This window comes from Globicephala melas, chromosome 5 (genome assembly GCF_963455315.2).
Source record: "Globicephala melas chromosome 5, mGloMel1.2, whole genome shotgun sequence".
NCBI classification, from domain to species: Eukaryota; Metazoa; Chordata; class Mammalia; order Artiodactyla; family Delphinidae; genus Globicephala; species Globicephala melas.
Window position 1 is genome coordinate 62,161,151 of NC_083318.1, and position 19,716 is coordinate 62,180,866.

Consider the following 19,716-nt stretch of genomic DNA (forward strand, 5'->3'; position numbering starts at 1 on the left):
AAAGCAATCTACAGATTCAATGCAATCCCTATCAAACTACCACTGACATTTTTCACAGAACTAGAACAAAAATTTCACAATTTATATGGAAACACAAAAGACCCTGAATAGCCAAAGCAATCTTGAGAAAGAAAAACAGAACTGGAGGAATCAGGCTCCCTAACTTCAGACTATACTACAAAGCTACAGTAATCAAGACAGTATGGTACTGGCACAAAAACAGATATATAGATCAATGGAACAGGATAGAAAGCCCAGAGATAAACCCACGCACATATGGTCACCTTATCTTCGATAAAGGAGGCAAGAATATACAGTGGAGAAAAGACAGCCTCTTCAATAAGTGGTGCTGAGAAAACTGGACAGCTACATGTAAAAGAATGAAATTAGAACACTCCCTAACACCAGCCACAAAAATAAACTCAAAATGGATTAAAGACCTAAATGAAAGGCCAGACACTGTAAAACTCGTAGAGGAAAACATAGGCAGAACACTCTATGACATAAATCACAGCAAGATCCTTTTTGACCCACCTCCTAGAGAAATGGAAATAAAAACAAAAATAAACAAATGGGACCTCACGAAACTTAAAAGCTTTTGCACAGCAAAGGAAACCATAAACAAGATGAAAAGACAGCCCTCAGAATGGGAGAAAATATTTGCAAATGAAGCAACTGACAAAGGATTAATCTCCAAAATTTACAAGCAGTTTATGCAGATCAATATCAAAAAAACAAACAACCCAATCCAAAAATGGGCAGAAGACCTAAATAGACATTTCTCCAAAGAAGACATACAGATTGCCAACAAACACATGAAAGAATGCTCAACATCATTAATCATTAGAGAAATGCAAATCAAAACTACAGTGAGATATCATCTCACACCAGTCAGAATGGCCTTCATCAAAAAATCTAGAAACAATAAGTGCTGGAGAGGGTGTGGAGAAAAGGGAACCCTCTTGCACTGTTGGTGGGAATGTAAATTGATACAGCCACTAGGGAGAACAGTATGGAGGTTCCTTAAAAAACGAAAAATAGAACTACCATACGACCCAGCAATCCCACTACTGGGCATATACCCAGAGAAAACAATAATTCAAAAAGAGTCATGTACCAAAACGTTGATTGCAGCTCTATTTACAGTAGCCAGGACATGGAAGCAACCTAAGTGTCCATCAACAGGTGAATGGATAAAGAAGATGTGGCACATTGTACAATGGAATATTACTCAGCCATAAAAAGAAACGAAATCGAGTTATTTGTAGTGGGGTGGTTGGACCTAGAGTCTGTCATACAGAGTGAAGTAAGTCAGAAAGAGAAAAACAAATACCGTATGCTAACACATATATATGGAATCTAAAAAAAAAAAGGTCATGAAGAACCTAGGGGCAAGACGGGAATAAAGACACAGACCTACTAGACAATGGACTTGAGGACACGGGGAGGGGGAAGGGTAAGCTGGGACAAAGTGAGAGAGTGGCATGGACTTATGTCTACTACCAAATGTAAAATAGATAGCTAGTGGGAAGCAGCTGCATAGCACAGGGAGATCAGCTTGGTGCTTTGTGACCACCTAGAGGGGTGGGATAGGGAGGGTGGGAGGGAGGGAGACACAAGAGGGAAGAGATATGGGGACATATGTATATGTATAACTGATTCACTTTGTTATAAAGCAGAAACTAACACACCATTGTAAAGCAATTATACTCCAATAAAGATGTTAAAAAAAACAGGTATGCAGATGGACATAAACTAAAACAAATCCTGGGGAAAATACTGAGCATCTAACACAGGTTAGATTGCTATGATTACAGCTGGCTTTTTTCTTCCCTTTTCCCAAACTTTGTATGATTTGTGCATGTTTGTGTATAATCACATCTATTTTATATATATGTATTTTACATATAAATATGTACACATACAAACAGCTTTTTTTAATGAGAAAAGTTCTTTAAGCATTTGGAAAAGATTGGAGATATTTATAAGCAGAGCAGCTACAAAAGGAAAAAAAAGTTTTTATACTTAAAAAAAGTACTTAGACTTTGTACCAAGGACTAAACTTTAAAATCCATCAATAGATGAGTGAATTTTACACTTTATACTGCAGATGACCGTGCTTTAGTGAAGTAACTAGGGTCGTTCTTTTTTTCCGTAGAGATTCTAGATATCAATCACGGTTTTGTTTTCCCTTGGTTTAAATGGCATTCCTCTTTGATCATTACTTCGCACTGGGAAAAGATATTTCCTTGTGCAAAGTAGTGGTTAGCTTCTTATAACCTCAGACAACAAAGGGCCCCTGTGTGAGGATGCAGGAATTCGTCTTGGAATACAGGGAAGGCCTCCAGCTGAATCGTATCCAAGGAAGATGCTGCAAAGCTTGCAAAGCTAGTTCGGAGAAAGGAGCCCAGCTGGAGATCTTTTCTTTCTATTCACATATTGGCCCTGCTTGAGAGGTGGGGGTGGGGGGAAGCCCATAAAAGGAAACCCGAAAACAAGCCTGAATTGCATTTACAAATTACAAGGAAAAGTTAATTCTGGCAACCAGCGTTGGTGCCAACTCAGGCTTATCATGTTTAGAATTTAACTCCACTTAAGGAGAAACTTTGTTTTTCTTCTCATGGAAGTTAAAGAAGGCAACAGAGATGGACTGTATGGTGTAAGTTCTGAATGAAAACCTGTCTGTGGGTAAGTCACAGGCTGGCTCAGTTCCCCTCGGCCACCTCTACTCTCGGCCCACCGTGAGTCCCACGTGTTGCTGCCGTTTATTATTGTGAACTGCGAATCTCATCAAGCCGGGCCCTGAGCATGGCATTCGCAGCCCTCGTCTACCTGACTCCTGTGGGTTTACGTGTGACCATGCTTCCTTTTTCACCACCCACAAGCCTCTTCCCCTCCAGCCACCTTCTCATGCCCTTCAGCTTCCCCTCGACCTTGGGAGGGTTTATAGAATGACACGTAGTACCTGCGGGTGGACGCTGGCATGTCCTGGGCTTTGGGTAAATGCCAGTACCCTTCCCCCTTCTTCCTCTCGCCCTTCTTTGAACTTAAATTCCTCTTCCTCTCATAGGTACTAAAGTTCCTGGTCAATGATAGATCCTTCCGCAAAAGCCAGAAATCAGGGCAGTGATGAGAAGAAATGAGAGGTGCGGAGAGTCAGCCCTTGTCTTCATTGAGGGCCCCTCTTCACCTGTAGATTAAGAATGACGAGAAGAATAGCAGCTGCCGTTTTTGTGCTTCTGCCACTGGCTTATCCTGATTCCTGCGTTATCTATAAACCTGGCATCTGAAAAAACAGAGGCCCAGAGAGTTTGAGAGATTTGCTTGAGGCCACACAGCTATAAGTAGTGGAGCTAAAATTCAAACTCAGGAGTTTCTGAGTTCTCCAGAACTCTCCCCTCTTTTCACGACACAGAAGTGCTTTCCCAAAGGCTCAAAGACTATTAGTCACCAGCAGCACTTGCCCCCAACATCTGTGATCAAACAGTATCAGGACATGTAAGAAAGACCCGTTTCTAGTTCCACCCGTGGCTCCAATTGAAAACTAAACTTGGAGTAAAAATTCTACTCCGTGTACAGATAACTAGTTAAATATCAAACTCAGCAAGGCTCTACTTACTAATAGACCCATGGAATGTGATCCCTTCAGGGGTTTGATGTACTTGAAAACACTATAAAAATCACCATTTAAGAACCTGTAGACCAGTACCATCTAACAGAATTTTCTGTGATGAGAAAAATGTTCTGTGTCTACCCCGTCTGATACGATAGCCACATGTGGCTTTCAAGCACTTGAAGTGTGGCTGGCTGGTGTAACCAGGAACTGAACGTTTAATGGACTTAATTTTTAGTAATTTAAATAGCCACCTATGGCTAGTAGTTACCATATTGGGCTGTGTGGCTCTAGAATATTCTGACAGGTTGACTGCTGGTCCCCACCTTGTCATGATGCTTTGCCTCTAAGCTCTATTATGTCACTGGATCGTAATTATTTGTTTTTGTTTTGCCCACCCCACCAGGCTGTAAGCAGTTCATCCTGCTAAGTCATCTCTTTTTAGCACACGACCTGGCCCACGGTACTAGACATTAAATAATTAATGTAGGTTAAATAAATGGATGGGAGTCAGCTTTTTTCAAAAGCATCATTGTTATTGCTTGCTATCATCTGGTTTACCCTTTCTCATGACTTTGCTCTTAGGACTAAATTGGTTCCCAAATCTTCAGATAAAGCCCAGACTGCTTACTCGTGAACACATCTTTCTTTCCTCAAAGGAACTCACTTCTTTCACTGATTATTTTGGTTATTTGCCTCAGTTTCTCTAAATGAATGTTTCTATTACCACTTCTTGATTTTTTTTTTTTTTAGTGTTTCAGACATTATATCTTCCAGTGTGGTAAAAGATGGTTCAGCTTCCACCCCTTGCCCCACCACACGTAAGAAATGTTCCCACTCCCTACTGAACGCCCCCCTCCCGTTTTAGTTAGATGAATAACTAGTATTTATTATAACTATGTAAATGCAGTTCACAGCTAAGCCAGGTAGGGAAGTATAATTAAATTGCCTTTCCTGAACATCTTTTTCTCTGAAGGTAGCAAATGGCTCATTTTTTTCATCTGTTCAGTATTCTACATCCTTACCACTGATTTGACCCCAAAGTCTTTCCCTATTGTATATATATATATCTTTCTCTTTGGGACACTTCAGTGATTCTATCAGTTTCATCTCTTAAAAGAAAACTGCCCAGAGCCTTCTCATCTTCTCCAGTCAGAATGAGCTGTCATCCAGGCTGTGCACGTTGCTGGCATTCTGGGGTCTCCCATCACCATCGTCCTGGAGGTTACTTTTGTCTCTCTCCTGTGTTTAATGCCCTGTCTCCTGTATTCCTTGTCTTCCGCTCTTGGTTTACTACCTCATTTGTTTGTTACATCTTCTAATAGCCTCCTTCCCAGGAGGGGAAGGTATATGAATGGTAAAATTTTTGAGACCTTTCTTATCTGAAAATGTCTTTATAGTACCCTCTCACTTCATTGGTGGTTTGGCCAAGTTCAGAATAATGTGTGTGTGTGTGTGTGTGTGTGTGTGTGTGTTTAAGAAGTCTAAAACCATTCTGATCCCCAGCTCTTTGTATATGATCAGTTTTTTTCTTTCTTGAAGCCTGTAGGAGCTTTACTTTTATGACAGTTCTATTTAATTATTCATGTCTTTATCTCCTTTCCGAATTTATATGAGATTTCCTCATGTTTCTCTTCTAGACTCTCCATTGAAATATTCATGTTTGCTGTCTTGTTTTAATTTCCAATAACGTTTTATTGTTTCTCTCTCATTATTTTTTTATTGAAGTATAGTTGATTTACAGTGTTTCAGGTGTACATTCAGTTACACGTGTGTGTGTATGTGTGTATATATATATATATATATATACTTTTTTAGATTCTTTTCCATCATAGGTTATTACAACATACTGAATATAGTTCCCTGTGCTATACAGTAGGTCCCTGTTGTTTATCTATTTTATATATAGTAGTCTGGAATTTGGAATCCCAAATTCCAAATCTATCCCTCCCCTCCCTTTCTCCTTTGGTTTGTTTTCTATGTCTGTGAGTCATTTTCTGTTTTGTAAATAAGTTCATTTGTATCATTTTTTTAGATTCCACATATAAGTGATATCATATGATCTTTGTCTGACATTTCACATATAAGCAATATCATATGATATTTGTCTTTCTCTGTCTGGCTTACTTCACTTAGTATGATAATCTCTAGGTCCATCCATGTTGCTGCAAATGGCATTATTTCATTTTTTATGGTTGAATAGTATTCCACTGTATGTACCACATCTTCTTTATCCATTCCTCTTTTGATGGACATTTAGGTTGCTTCCATGTCTTAGATATTGTGAACAGTGCTGCAATGAGCATTGGGGTGCATGTATCTTTTCGAGTTAGAGTATTCTCCAGATATATGCTCCATGCTGATCACATGGTTACTCTATTTCTGGTTTTTTAAGGAACCTCCATACTGTTCTCCATGATGGCTGCACCAATTTATGTTCCCACCAACAGTGTAAGAGGGTTCCCTTTTCTCTGCACCCTCTCCTCCGCTGAAGTCTTGAACCCCTCAAAGTCATTCACAAGGGTTGGGATCAACTATTTCCACACTCTTGTGTATGTTGATATCTTGACATCTTCCCGTGGATCACAAGTGTTCTTAACGGCATCTAGAATGGTGAACCCTTCCCAGACTTTTCAACTGACTGTGCCCAGATCCATCAGAGCAATCACTGTCTATGGGAGTTATAGCAGCCTTTCAAGTCATATTTCTTAAATAATAAGACTAGAAAGTCAAAATTACTTTCTGATCCATGGGCTGCAGAGTGGATGTTGTGTTAGAAGACATGAAAACAACATTAATCTCGTTGTACATCTCCATCAGAGCTCTTGGGTGACCAGGTGCATTGTCAATGAGCAATAATGTTTTGAAAGGAATCTTTTTTCAGAGCAGTAGGTCTCAACAGTGGGCTTAAGATAGTCAGCAAACCATATTGTAAACAGATGTGCTGTCATCCAGGCTTTGTTGTTCCATGTATAGAGCACAGGCAGAGTAGATTGAGCATAACTTTTGAGGGCCCTAGGATTTTCGGAATGGTAAATGAGCATTGACTTCACCTTAAAGTCACCAGCTGCATTAGCCCATAATAAGGGGGGCAGCCCGTCCTTTGAAGCTTTGGAGCCAAGCATTGACTGCTCTCTAGCTATGAAAGTCCTAGATGGCAGCTTCTTCCAATGTAAGGCTGTTTCATCTGCGTTGAAAATCTGGTGTTTGGTGTAGCCACCTTCATTAAGTGTCTTGGCTAGATCTTCTGGATAACTTGCTGCAGCTTCTACGTCAGCACTTGCTGCTTCTCCTCGCACTTCTATGTTATGGAGACGGCTTCTTTCCTAAACCTCACGAACCAGCCTCTGCCAGCTTCAAGCTTTTCTTCTGCAGCTTCCTCACCTCTCTCAGCCTTCACAGAATTGAAGAGAATTAGAGCCTTGCCTTGGGTTAGGCTTTGGCTTAAGGGACTGTGGTGGCTGATTTGATCTTCTACTCAGACCACTACAACTTTCTCCATATCAGCAATAAGCCTGTTTCACTTTCTTATCATTCATGTGTTCACTGGAGTAGCATTTTTAATTTCCTTCAAGAACTTTTCCTTTGCATTTACAACTTGGCTAACTGGTGCAGGAAGCCTAGCTTTCAGCCTCTCTGAGCTTCTGGCATGCCTGCCTCACTAAGCTTGATCATTTCTAGCTTTCGATTTAAAGTGAGAGACGTGTGACTCTTCCCTTCACTTAAACACTTAGGGACCACTGCAAGGTTATTAACTGGCCTAATTTCAATATTGCTGTGTCTCAGGGAATGGGGAGGCCTGAAAAGGGGAGAATGGGGAACAGCTGGTTGGTGAAACAGAGCACACAAACATTTATCAATTAAGTTCGCTGTCTCACATGGCTGCGGTTTGTGGCACTGCAAAACAGTTACAATAGTAACATCAAAGATCACCGATCACAGGGGCTTCCCTGGTGGCGCAGTGGTTGAGAGTCCGCCTGCCGATGCAGGGAACGCGGGTTCGTGCCCCGGTCTGGGAGGATCCCACATGCCGCGGAGCGGCTGGGCACGTGAGCCATGGCCGCTGAGCCTGAGCGTCTGGAGCCTGTGCTCCACAACGGGAGAGGCCACAGCAGTGAGAGGCCCGTGTACCGCAAATAATAATAATAATAATAAAATGAGGTGTACCTACACTGTAATCCAAGGCAGAAAGTGATCAGAGCCGTCCAGTTTCTGTGGAAATTAAAAGAGTGGAGTAATTACCTTTAGGTGGGATTTTTTTTAAATCTTCATGGAGTTTTGAAGGAGTTTTGAAGGATCAGTAGAATTCTGCAAAATACCAATGGGCATGGAGGCATGCCAACTGGGGGAAACACTATGTGCAAAGGTATAGAAATAAGAAAAAGTGTATATAGACATGTTTAGAAAACAGCGAAAAATCCAGGTTGGCCAGAAACAGTAGTGGCTAGAGGAGTTTCAGGGATAATCTAGGAAGGCCAATTGGTACCATATTGTGGCAGGTCTTGGATGCCTAGCTGGGGCCATTAAAGATTGGTAGGCAATGCAGAGCCAGTTAAGGCTTCTTAAAGGGGAGTGACTTGTTGAGAGCTGTTCTTTGCATGCCTGGTTCCATCTCATTCTTTGAGTCCCAGTTTACATGCTCCCTCTTCAAAGGTCCATCCCTCACTCTAAGGAGGTTCTCACCTGCAACTCTGAATTGCCACATCCCGTTGGTTTCCTACAAAACACTTGTAGGAAAGTTGTAATATCTGTCTAGCAACCACGTGGCAAGTTCCAAGTTCTTTAAACACCAGCTGATCCAGAGTATTCACTCTCCCGCACATAGGGCTGTCGTTCTGTAGGGCACACAGCATGGTGTCCCATTCACTGCAGTTTAGTGGTGCCTGACACACAGTAGGGGTTGAATTATCTGGTGACTAAATAATACCCCGTCCTTTCCTGACTTCTTTGTCACATTCCCTCTGCCTAGAAGGCCCTCCCTCCGCACTTCACCATCATCATTTTTCTATCTACCACAGTTCTTCCCATCTTTCTATGAATGCATAGTTCAGGTGCTGTCAGCCCAGTTACACAACCTCCCAATCCTGAACCCCCTCAGCTCTTGTGTTCCTTTGGTGGCATTATGTGCACCCTGCCTAATATTTTAGTGATTTTTAACCTAACCTTTTCTTGTCTCCTTGCCCTTCCCAACAGATGGCTAGCTCTCTGAAGGCCTGGATTTTGTCTTTCTTGTGTCTTCCTTTTCAAATAATATTTGAGTTGAATTATAAGTACTTGGTAAAAATTAAGAATAACATTCATGTGACATTTGAGCAATGTATTAGATTTTAAGGAATTAGGAAACAGTAAGAAGTAATACTGAGTGAAAAGACATTGCTGACAGAAAATGAAATTGAATTTCCAAAAGGATATAACCATTCTAATGTTATATGATACATTTAAGGCAGAATTCATTATCCCAAAAGGTAGTTTACTTGGAAGTGGGATAAGAGCATTTCTCTGAAAAGTTTTGTCTATGTATAGTGAATTATTCTAATAATTTTATTGAAATATTATGCATATATTCATTGAAACTTTGATTGTTTGATATGTCTCCAAGAAGTAAATTCCTTGAATTATTTTTCTGCTTAGTTGAAACTTTACCCATCAGAGAAGAGGTGTATTGTCATGTAATGTTTATTAACAGAAACAACTAACAATAGCTTCTGGTTATTGAACCATTCCAACATGCCTAGCATGTGATAAGCAGCTTTCCCATTGTGCCATTTAAATCTCACTATAATATGTTAGAGATGCAACACTGACATTTGGGTAAATTGTTCATTGATCATTAATTGAGTATCAGAAGCTGGGCTGCAAACTCAGGCTGGCAAATTTCAAAGCCCTTGGCTGCCTGGGCTAAATGTTCTAGGCCAGGAATTCTTTTCCCGCACATCACTGCCTGGGCCTCTCAGGAAATGCTTTCTGCTGTGGCTTTCAAGATGCAACTTGGCTGTAAAAAGGAGGCAACTTGTAAACCTCAGTTTTCAACTTTCTTTTTTGTTTTTTTTGGTTGCAGGAAGAGAAGTTAAACTTCTAGAGAAACCTAATGGACGATCTCCACAACAGGTAAGCTGTTCTTTTTTGTGTGCTTTGGGAAGAAAGTCTGTTCTTTCCACTTTCCATTACATTTTATATTATTCGGTCTTCCACTACAGTTCTTATTACCTGAAACATTAAAGCCAGTAGACAGAGCAATCCCCAAAGTCTATTCTTTCTGACTCATTCAGGTTTGAGTAGAATTCTGTTATTTCCTTTTTACTTTTGTTGTTTAGGGGATACAGTTCTAAAACGGGACAAATGGTATGACCATACAAGTCTTCACACTGAAAGGTTTACAATATGGGGCTGAATCAAGAAGGCTGAGTGTTACCTTGTTTGAGCTCAGCTAGAAACGTGCACCTCAGGCCACTCCAAGTTTTCACCATTCCGCACATGCCCAAAAATGACCCCCAAAACACAGCAATTATTCATCTGGGACTTACAGTTAAATTTTAGCCAGTAGATAAATTCACAGCTATGGAATCCACAAATGATGAGGACCAATTGTACACCTAAAGCACGTGGATTAACACCTGGTACATAGGAAGCTCTGTGTAAGTTTGCTGTTTTTATCATCATCTTCATTATTCTATGTTATTAAATATCCTGAGGGTCTTAGACACCTTTGAAAAGTTTTAGGCCCGGGGAAATGATAAGATTCAGATTTATGTGACTTAGATCATGTGACTTCCATGTGGCAAATGTATTATTTTAGAAGACACAGGTGGATGCAGGAGACAAGAGGATTTTGCAGTAAATTCAGGTAAGAAAAAAGTGATAATGTTTTAGGACAAGGCAAGGGTGGTGCACACGTAGAGAAAAGAGTGGGCTTACTAAGAAAGAGAGTGTAAGTGGTAGCATCCCCTGGAATGTGGTCCGGAACCCCACCAGCCCCATTATCTGCTCACCTGTGGCCACAAGTCTTCTCCAGTCTTTTCCCAAGATTACTCAGGTGCTCCTTGCCTTATGTAACATGTTACATGACATAGTTTAATCTCATACTTTTAATACTCTATTAGTCATGTATTTGTATGTCTGTCTTCCTTGCTAGACTGTGAACTCTTTTCAGCTCCCTGGAATCGAGTTCAGTACCTGTACGTAATAGGTGCTCAGGAAACACTTGACGCATGAATGATGGGTGGTGAGCCCTTTAACAGACTGCGGAGATCTCTCCCTCTTTGTGTCCTAGTTACTAGCAGAGTGTCTTGTCCTCAGTTAAGTGCTCAGGGATATTGGAGACCTCAGAACCATGCTCAGTCTTTTCAAGTGCAAAAACTATTTTTACTGTACTTCAGAGAAACATTGGTGACCCAATTCTGCACATATAGGGTTTTCTGCAAACATGGGACAATCTGTTTTTTCTTGTCCTCTGACCAGTCCATGCTTCCAGCCTTGAGTCCAGAAGCACATTTATAAAATAAGGTGGTTGGGTGGTAGGATATTCTCTAAGATTCGCTGAGGTTTGGGCATCTAGGATACTGGGAATTACCCAGAACTACTTCACTGTAAGCATCCAGCCCTGAGCTGTGCTTGCTTTTAAAGCTATCATTATTTATAGCTTTACAAGACTGTATTATATAAACGTCTCCCCACGTCGCCTCCTCTGCAACTTCCTCATCATTTCCAGAACTTAACTTTTTCTGAATGCTTCAGGTTTCTCCCAGACTTCTCCCACCTCCCAGATAAGGCTGCTTATCAGTGTTGGAGACATACTGTGTGTTGGAGACACGCCTAATTCCCATGGGGTTTCAGGGAGAATTTGGTCAGAACATCACCCATTTCTATTCACAGTGTCTAAAAGTCATTAAGCCAGTGGTTACGTAATATTCTCATGGACAGTGGCCGTGAAGATGAGAGCAGCCCACATTTACTAAGAACCTACTACTTGCCAGTCATACTTTGCCAAGCCCATCACGTGTGTAAGCCATGTGATTCTCATAAGAACCCTGCACAATTAGATGTTACTGTTTCCCCTGTCTAATGGTTGGCAAAGCTGAGATTCAGAGAAGTTAAGCAGCTTACTCAAGGTCATCCAGCTTAGAACAGGCCAGTCCAGATTTTGACTCCACAGCCCACTCCCTTAATTACAATAGACCGTCTTCTGTGTCCTGGATCTTAAAATTCTTCCTCCTCTTCTTCTGAACCCATATATGATTTTATACATGTACTTTGACCAGTCCTTCTGTTAACGTGGGCGTAAAAATGAAATCAACCACGCACTAATGCAAGAGTGTCTCGGATGTTTTTAAGCAGATTCTCTACTAAAGATTGGTGATGCTGAGCTTCCAATCAGCCAGAGTCAGGATCAGCCCCAAGCTGAGTTGAGATGAGTTTTGTCAGATGATACGGTTACTATGGTGGTCAAGAGTATGAAGGAAGGGGGCCGCTGAATCCCACATGAAAAAGACATAGAACCGCACGTGTTAAGTGAAAACACGTCATCTTCACTTCAAATTTTTGAAATCCTCTTCTCAAATACACTCTGTTTGTACCATCTGAAGATTCTCCAAAGTGTACTTGTTCATACTCCCTGAAACTAAAAAACACCCAGAAGGTCATGGCCTGCCGCCCTCTTCAGTTGGGTCTGAATCTTGGTGCTGTGGTCATGTATCCCCGATAATGATCTGGTTTGGTTTGGTGTTCAGTGATACGGTATATTGGTTCATCAGTGAACAAGATTCTACCCAAGTAGTCGAATTCAGGGTAAATACCTAAGCCCGTATCATTGATGATAAATTGTCATTTTAAGTGAGATTGCGTACGTGATTAGTTGAGCTCTCTGTGACGTCTCGTTCACTTCAGAGCTGTCCGTGATCATCTGCTTGACTTCCTCAAGGCATACTTCAAAAGCAATTGATAAGCACATGGTGATATCTGGATTACCAACTCTGTCTTAAACTATTGAATTAGAGACTCACTGAAGGCTTTAGGGGCATATTAAAAATAAACTTCCTGCCACTACATTGATAATGGGGAATGGGTTAATACGGCCAGGTGCCCATGTGAATAATAGGAGATACCCTTCGTACTTTAGTAGACATGAGGAACATCAAAATGTATATTAACCGCCGTCACCCACACGCGTGAATGATGTTGAGTACTTTCACGAGATTATGCGAAGGTCCACGTGTCCCCTAACACATTCTCCAGTGACGGTTTTAGAATATATATAGGAAGAGTTTAAGAGCTTGGACGGGAAGATAGGAGACTTGTCTGGAAGTTACATTACACAGCAAACAAACTGATTTTGGGTGGGAAAGGGAAGAGAACTTGATGGAGTTGATGGAGGGGCTAAAGTCCCTTCCCCAGCCACTGTGGACACCCCCTCCCATGTCAGGTATGCAACAAGCAGCAACCTATACCATAGATAATACCAATTTTTGCAGAGTCCAGTACTGTTATTGTATATTACTTAATAACTTAGCTAGAAAGCCTTTGACCAGGATATTATTTGTATTAGGCAAGGTCCAGCCAGAAATGGGAACTCTTCCTTTCAGACAGAGGGACGTTATAATCAGTGGGTTATGTGGGTATTGGAAGAGCTGGGAAACCAAATGAGATGGTGAGGCAACACAGAGATGGTCGAGGCAGGGAGACATTACCACCCCAGGATGAGACACAGAACCAGATGCTGGGGTAATGGCTGGAGCCATGGTGAGGCACCATGGTTCTATCTGGCACCATGGAGGGTGAGACTCTTGGGTATCTATTGCTGTGGAGGAGATCTGGCCACTACCAGGATGAACAGCATACTGTCCGAAGTAGAGAGAAAGGGAAACATACCTTGACATCCCCCATCCTCCCCCTCTAGTCTTCCACCAGCACCTTCCACTGGTGGGACTACCCCGATCCAGAGGGCAAGGGTTCGTCAGCATTACGGTGCCTTGAGAAACTGAGTGGGCAAGGGGCAGGGACCAGTCTAAGAGCAGACAGGCAGTAGACCAGCCCAATGTCTTGGGTTTGTTTCATCTGTTCCTCAGTTAGTAAACATTTAGGTTGTCCAGATTGACCCCCTATTATTGGACACGTGGTTTATTTTAACTTTTTCCTGTTATAACGCCCATAGAGAAGGATAAAATAACATAAATTAAAAACTGTTAAAAAGCAAATTCTGAAAAACAGACAGAATTTTTAGAAACCTAACAGGATTGTAAACTGCACCAATTGGGAGTGCAATTGGCAGTAATGACTACAGATATTAGTTTTGGCCAACTTGGTTTGGGCCATATCATCAGTCACCAAAAGGGGCCAGTGGTAATTGTAGCCACCTCACTGTTGCCAGGAACTTCCCAAGCCACAAGCGTTCTTAGGGTGTTACTCCTTCCCCTTTAAGTAGAGCTCACCTAGACCAACCAGCAACATAGCAAAACAAAGAGGCTTGCCTGCCTTCATTTCCATAAAGCCGTAAAGCAGGAACTCTCAAAGTGTGGTCCCCAGAGGGCAGCATTAGCACCCTGGGAGCTCGTTAGAAATGAGAGTTATTGCCCGCACAGACCCAGGAGGATGTCTTATGGACCCCGTTCCCTCTGCCTCTCAAAGTGCTCACGAGGATCCCCGCCCCTGTCACCCATACACCCTAGTCTTTATTCAATAATGAGCTGCAGCTCATCTGATCCAGACAGGAGCCTACTCCCAGGAGTTTACAGTCCAGAGAATAGGGGCATAGCTTCTCAAACTTTCCCTAGAACTGTTCCCACCAAGAGTACAGGGAGAAGGAACTGGTCTAGAGGGCTGACCATAAGCTACCAACAGAATTTGAAATTTTCTGCAGAGCAGAAATTGAGACACAGAAGTAGAGAAAAAACGTATGGACACCAAGGGGGGAAAGCGGCGGGGGGTGGGGGTGGGGGTGGGATGAACTGGGAGACTGGAATTGACATGTATACACTGATGTGTATAAAATGGAGGACTAATAAGAACCTGCTGTATAAAAAAATAAATTAAATTTAATTTAAAAAATAAATTTATATGAAATTGCAAAGAGCTAAAAATATCCAAAAACATCTTTTAAGAAAACAAGATAGAAGAACTTTCTCTGTTATTGCAAACCTAGAGTAATAAGAACAGTGGTTTTGGCAAAAGTAGATCAATGACACAGAATAGAGAGCTTAGTATCAGCACTAAGTATAAATGGATACTTGACTTTTTACACAAATATTACTGCAGATAAGTGTAAAAAACTCACAAAATTTAAATAAACTATTCAGGCATAATTGCTATCAATAGTTTTTTAAAGTAAACAACAACAAAAAGATGAATGATAACTCTATTCAACAGCCCTCACGGAATTTCTGTCTTATTCCCTATCTTCTTCTGTTATAGCTACTGTCACGTGCTTATATCAGGTTTTTTTCCCTTCTTTACATTCATTTTCCTCTCTAAAAAAAAAAAAAAAAAGCCTTCTGTTTAATTCTAATAATTCATGCAAATTTTGCCTTTTCAAACACAATATTCTGAATTTATTTTAAATCAAAAATAATGAGCTTCTTCCACAAAAACTTTCAAATTGGGCCATAATTATTTTATAGCTTATCTTTACCTCCTAATTCATGGCCACTTACCCTCATCCAGAAGATGGGGCCCCAAGACCAGCTCACACCATAGGCAGCCCACGGGGCCTGCGGCAGCCCAAGGATGGCCATAGAGAAGGAGCAGTGAAATGGGCAGGCCCAGCAGCAGCAGAGCTAACATGGGAGAAACTGAACCCCTCCACAGCTCCTTCCTCCTGAAGCCTCTTCCACAGAATTATTGTCCAGAAAGACAGATCGCATTTGTGTGAAAAGAGGTGTCTATAGAATTGCCAGAGTTTTTTGACCCCGCCATGGTCTGGCCAGACTACAGAATAAATCCCATGCCCAGCCAGAGCTGGAGGAAGCCCTGCCGTAAGGTGGTGCTATGGCCACCAGGACTTAACACAATAATTGTCTGAATGTTTACCACATCACGTACTCCCTAACTTCACCACCTGGCAAAGCACCTACACTATTTGTGCCTTTAATTCTGTGTCTGAGGCCTTTCCCATACCAAGTCCTTCCCTTGAAATTGAATTAAATAACCACTATATACTGCCATCTGGTGGCCAATAGATGAAACCACACCTATGAAATTCTATCAGAGCCCAAATCAAGAGGATCCAGTTCCCTTTTGCAAAAGCTAATGGATCACAAGCTGCTGCTTATTGTGTAAAGCAGTGGACTCAGAAAACAACAAAACCTACAAGAGGTATTATATTAATATAATATGAAATATATAAATATTATATAATTAATATATAATCAGGAAGTATTAATAATGAAAACAATAACAACAGCATTAATAATAGCCACACTATACCACTTTCAACTTTTATGTCCATTTACTTATCTATAAAATACTGGCTCCCAACCTTTGTGCAGTGTTGGTGGGAATGTAAATTGGTGCAGCCACTATGGAAAACGGTATGGAAGATCCTCAAAAAATTAAAAATAGAGCTACCATATGACCCAGCAATTCCACTCCAGGGTGTATATCCAAAAAAGAAAATAAAACACTAATTCGAAAAGATCTATGCATCCCAGTGTTCACAGTGGCACTGTTTACAATAGCCAAGATATGGAAACAACCTAAGTGTCCATCAACAGAAGAATGGATAAAGAAGGTGTGATATACATAATGGAATATTATTCAGCCATAAAAAAGAATGAAATTTACATTTACTCATTTACAACAACATGGATGGATGTAGAGAGTATGATGCTTAGTGAAAGAAGTCAGAGAAAGACAAATACTGATATATAAATATGATATCATATGACATATCATATGACAAATGTGATATATATGATGTCATATATATGTGGAATCTAAAAAATAAAACAAATGAATATAGCAAAACAGAAACAGACTCACAGATACAGAAAACAAACTAGTGGTTACCAGTGGGGAGAAGGAAGGGGGGAGGGGCAAGACAATGGTATGGGATTAAAACTATTATGTATAAAATAGATAAGCAATGAGGATCTATTGTACAGCACAGGGAAATATAACCATTATTTTGTGATAACTTTAAATGGAGTACAATCTATAAAATATTGAATCACTATACTGTACACCTGAAGCTAATGTAATATTGCAAATCAACTACTCTTCAATTAAAAAAATAATAGGGAATTCCCTAGTGGTCCAGTGGTTGGGACTCAGCGCTTTCACTGCCGTGTCCCGGGTTCAATCCCTGGTCAGGGAACTAAGATCCCACAGGCCACGCAGTTCAGCCAAAATAATAATAATAATAATTACTGGTTTCCACCTTAAAAGATTATTGTAAAGTAATAATCTAAGATTCATTCAATTCAATTCATTCAATCTTAAATTTCATTTGAGAAATGAAATTTCTTAAAACAGTACTTGATGCATATTAAACACTCAAATGTTAACTCCTTGTAATCATTAATAAGTACTGGCAGGATGCCAAACATTACAGTAAATGCCATACATACTTTTATCTCATTTAAATTTCAAAACAATCCTGATAAGCAGGAACTGTTATTATTCCCATTTTGCAGATTAGACAGCTAAAGGTCACAGAGGCTAAGAAATTTGCCTAGAGGTCACAAAGCTAATAAATGGTGGAGGTAGAATTGGAACCCACAACTCTGGCCCTAAATTATTCATTTAACCGCTGTGCTGACTTGCTGGTGTGATAAATCTTCTCAGATGCTTATACATCCCGCCTCATGCACATACCCCAGCCCTGCCCCCCACACACACACACACACTCCCCCAGCACATCCCAGTGAAGGAGGTCCAGCAGGTGTACCTCCTCCTCCCTCAGAGTCCCCCTGACCTGAGTCCTCGCCCCTCCCAGGGAAGTTGCTGTTGCACACACTCTCCCCATCTCAAGGCTCCAGGGCGTTGGTCAGCAGGACCCTATGGCAAAGAAGCCAAGGAGACATTTTCAAAGAGCTGCAGACCTAAGGGAATGAGATGAGAACTTGGGGCCTGAAGGAAGGAAACAGGAGGAGAAGCTCTGTGCATTCAGTCAGGATCATGGGTTGGGGTGACTGTGGACTTGGGACCCAAACGCAGCCCATCAGTATTGGGATGGGGTAGTTCACACACCACTGAGCAGAGCTCCCCACCTGCAAAACGGTGATATTGGTGCCTGCCTTGTCTCGGTGTTCAATGGTAACGGTGTGTGAGCCGAGTCAGAGAGAGGGTCATGAGGGGAGGAGCCTTCCTTCGCTGATTCACCATTTCAATTGTTAGATTTGGAAGAGAGCTTTGATGTCATGGACTCATTGGGCAGATAAAGAAACTGAGGAATCAGGAGGTTACACAGCTTTCCCACATCCACATGGTTGATGATGAAGCCACTGCTGGAAAGTGGATTTCTCACACCTGGCACAGACTTTGCCTGGCTGAGTTCACCAAAACACCAACCACCACCTGGCAATAATTAGTTGGGGCGTAAAACCCCTCCTGATAATTAGACTGTCATGACAGTTGTTTTTCCCAAAGATCCACAGAACACAAGTTCTGTTGGTTGTTAATATTTTATGGGGGAAAAAAAAAGTCTCTGTGGTCAAATAATTTTGGAAACTACTGAGTTAAACAAGGTGAAATCGTTCTTTTTCATAACTATGAATGTGTTCATCTTCCATCTCTGCTGTTTCCAAACCTGTTTGACCAGGGAACCCTTTGGCAGGGGTTTGAACACACCTCTGCACAAATATTCCATCAAACCCAGTCCTAAGTGATGCTGATACACATATGGTAGCACATTGACTGTTGGGAGTGCATCAAATGAACTATTTGATGGTGCTGATAATAACCGTCTTCTTATAGTCTTTCCAGTTCTCCAAAATCACTGAAGTTCAACCTCTTTAGGAGAAAAGGGAACACACCAGAAAATTTTGTCCCAGAGAGTTTTCAAAGCCTTCCCAGAAAGGAGGATATGATTCTGCTGAGGAAAGAGATTGGGTAGTAGTCAAGAATTATCTTCTTGTCCTTTTTCCACTGTAGATTCAATACTGTCTATGGAGTTGGGCAGGCAGTCTTTAATTTCTTTTATAAAGCACCTGGTGGTCTCTTCAGTGTGTGGTAGTTATTTTTATCCAACCCTCTTGAGTCTAAGAGGTCAGTACCCAGAAGTGACTCACTACATATTTTTCAACTTTACCTGCTGGCCAGATTAAGGTGAAATCCTGGACTGTTTTCTAAACACTGGCAAGTTGGTTTTTCAAAACGGAGTTGAAATTTAAGTGTTTAATTTTATCATGTCTCTTCCAAACACTCCAACTTCTCTCAACTCCAACCACTTGCCAGAAGCTGCTCTGAAAGCTCATTCATTGACTAGAGCCCTTGAAGCAGGTTGTCCTTGACCCTTGGAATTACATAACTGTAATTCCCAAGCTGGGAAGAGGACCCACGGTTCCCCCCATCTCTCTCAGTTCGTGTCATGCACTTGGCTTTTGGTTTTGGACCACTGGGTGGAGTGAGATTTGATCATGGAAAAGGTAGACCTTCTACTGGAATAATTTATAAAAGCTCATACTCAGGCTTCCCTGGTGGCGCAGTGGTTGAGAGTCCGCCTGCCGATGCAGGGGACGCGGGTTCGTGCCCCGGTCCGGGAGGATCCCACATGCCGCGGAGAGGCTGGGCCCGTGAGCCATGGCCGCTGAGCCTGCGAGTCCGGAGCCTGTGCTCCACAACGGGAGAGGCCACGACAGTAAGAGGCCCGTGTACCGCAAAAAAAAAAAAAAAAAAAAGTTCATACTCACCATTCATTCATTCACACCTGTCACTCACCAATCATTCCTTTATTTGAATAACAGGTGTGACGTGCTCCAGGCAAGCTGGATGCTGCCCTGGATTAGGCATTGCCTGCGAGGGGCTTGTGTTCAGTAAGGGAGGCCGACAGCTGATGAACAGCAATGCCCTAGACTGTGAGTCCCCTTCTGAGATGGGGCAGCCCAAGGACAGGAAGCATCTTTGCCTTCAGTGTTCTAGTGCCTGGGGCTGGATATTGAGGAAAGGTCTTTAGT

The 19,716-nt window shown here is 41.6% G+C and overlaps 1 protein-coding gene and 1 pseudogene across 3 annotated transcripts in view; both read left to right on the top strand.

Annotated features, from left to right (window-relative positions):
- C5H4orf19 (chromosome 5 C4orf19 homolog) overlaps positions 1 to 19,716 on the top strand; it is an 82,500-nt gene that overhangs the window by 54,288 nt on the left and 8,496 nt on the right. For all 3 annotated transcript variants that reach the window (XM_060299233.1, XM_060299235.1, XM_060299234.2), the window contains one exon: positions 9,672 to 9,721. The gene's annotated coding sequence lies outside the window, so the exon portion shown is untranslated. The remainder of the gene's footprint in view (positions 1 to 9,671; positions 9,722 to 19,716) is intronic.
- The window catches only part of LOC115865929 (CDGSH iron-sulfur domain-containing protein 2 pseudogene), a 79,173-nt pseudogene that overhangs the window by 54,238 nt on the left and 5,219 nt on the right, over positions 1 to 19,716 (top strand).